The sequence below is a fragment of the Poecilia formosa genome, unplaced genomic scaffold (genome assembly GCF_000485575.1).
Source record: "Poecilia formosa unplaced genomic scaffold, Poecilia_formosa-5.1.2 Scaffold300, whole genome shotgun sequence".
NCBI lineage: Eukaryota > Metazoa > Chordata > Actinopteri > Cyprinodontiformes > Poeciliidae > Poecilia > Poecilia formosa.
The window spans coordinates 39,814-41,874 of record NW_006800239.1 but is presented as its reverse complement, the minus strand read 5'-3'; the positions used below and the strand labels follow the sequence as shown (position 1 = coordinate 41,874).

The following is a 2,061-nucleotide window of genomic DNA, read 5'->3' as shown; positions in this document are numbered from 1 at the left end:
GTCCCCCCCGCTTCCTACGCCTATGAATAAGTCTCTGAATAAATTTTGTTTTTTAAAGATCAAAATCAGTCAAAAATTCAGACAAGTTTTCAGTTTTCACTCCAGAATAATGAACTTTTAAAAATCTAACATTTATAGTTATATGTCATATTTCAAATGAGCACTCAAGAATACAATTACTTCTGTTTAACTGTTAGAATAAAGTTAGTGTTAAAAAAGTGAAGTTAAGTGAATATTCAATTACATATTACATGCATGTTTCAAATGAACCAAAAGACATGCTTAAGATCGCTGAAATTAAAATAAAACAGCAAATGTAAAACACAGAATGGCTTGCTTAAATTTGTTTAAATATATTGCTGTTCTATGTAAAGAACGTCCGCCAAGGTCAGCCCCCCTACATCTCTAATACACCAAATCTGCCCCCCTTTGAAAAAAGTTTGGACACCCCAGCAGTAGGGACTTCCAAACTTCCCATATCTGTGCCTTCTTTTCAGCAGTTAAAACTGTTTAATCCGTTGTTAACATGTTGTAACCTGTTTTTCCGAGCTGCCTTTCAACACAACATGAGCACTAAGATGCTAGCGCTGGGTTTACACCTGTGTGTCTGTGAAGGAGACCTGCTGCTGCTGTGCAGAGCTACGAAGGTGTGTTAGAATCATGGCAGCAAACCAGCAAAACGCAAAGAACTTTTCACAGTTTTTCCCTCCAAACTAACCGACTGAGTTGAGTAAAGCTGCTGGATGCAGGTAATGTTAGCTAAAAGATGACTAGCTAATATCAATACAGCATCTTAAGCTTGTTAACAAGTAGCCTGTAGGCTACTGGTGTTGTCTGTGTTCCAAACTGGGTAGTACTTGTTACATTCACTTGAGTATGGTAACTTTTTTGGGGGAAAAAAAGGTACTTATAAGAGTGGGTTTACTGCACTGTGCCTTTTTCTTAGAGTAATATTATTATTGCTACATAGATTCATTACCTCCATCGCCCCCTCTCTCCTCCCCCAAAATAGGCCTATGCACCCCTTGCTAAACTCATCTGGAGCCGGGGCTGTTAAAGACTAAACTTTAATGTGGCATATCAGCTTGTTGTGTGAACAGTACCTTTCTGTAGCTGACTTCAGTTCTTGATCTTTCTCTCCCAGAGCAGTTCTGGAGAAGCAAACAAAAGAAACTTGTTTTGCAGCAAAGCTTGGAGCATCACATTAAGATAGTTTGTAGTTGTTCAAATGTAATTGTTCGTCTTTACAATTTACTCACCTGATAACCTGATTCTGTGATCAGTTAATACAAAGTGTGATTGACATTTAAAGAAACTGACTCAGTGAATCACTGACCTTGACTTACGGAGTTCCTCCTGGGACTCAGTCAGGCTGTTTAAAAGCAAAACAGATTAGCAACCCTTCAAAGCACACATTATGCTGTAAAATCACCAAATGTCTTTCATGTTCTCAAAGTCAATATGATCTGCTCTTATTATGACGTTTTAGCTTGTATGTGAACAATACCTTTTATTAGCCAATGTCAGTTCATTTTCTTTTTCTTTTAAAGCATTTCTAGAGAAAGGGGGAAAAACATAATTTCAGCAAAATATTGAAAGCTTCATGTTTAAAATTTCCTAGCAATTCCAAACATTGTCTTGCTTGCAATCAGCAATGACAGATCCAGTAAAACACTGACCTCGCCTTATTGAGTTCATCCTGGGATGTAGTCAGACTGTTTAAAAACAAAACAGATAAAAACCGATTTAAACACTGATACTGCAGTAAAAATGACAAAGATGGCTATATATCTTTTTATTTTCTGTGATAACTTCATCAGCAAACTGCTAAGCATCTTGAAGACCAGGCCCGCCAGGCATTTGGGGGACATTGTCCGCCCAGATTCAGCCCTGCCCCCCCGGTCTGGAACCTGTGTGTTGTTTTTACCTCAGAGTCGCCAACTCTCTGTTATTCCTATATTAATTTGATACAGTAGGGGCTTCCACACTTCCCATATCTGTGCCTTCTTTTCAACAGTTAAAACTGTTTAATCCGTTGTTAACATGTTGTAACCTGTTTTT

General features: G+C 38.1%; 1 long non-coding RNA gene across 3 annotated transcripts in view; it reads right to left on the bottom strand.

Annotated features, from left to right (window-relative positions):
* LOC103152070 (uncharacterized) overlaps positions 1-2,061 on the bottom strand; it is a 57,960-nt gene that overhangs the window by 17,642 nt on the left and 38,257 nt on the right. For 2 of the 3 annotated variants that reach the window (XR_001658672.1, XR_001658670.1), the window contains exons 1-4: positions 1,680-1,963; positions 1,508-1,555; positions 1,337-1,372; positions 1,104-1,151 (exon numbers count right to left, since the gene is read on the bottom strand). This is a non-coding gene — a long non-coding RNA (uncharacterized LOC103152070). Of the gene's footprint in view, positions 1-1,103; positions 1,152-1,336; positions 1,373-1,507; positions 1,556-1,679; positions 1,964-2,061 lie in introns of those variants that run through there. The other variant, XR_001658671.1, reaches the window with a different exon arrangement.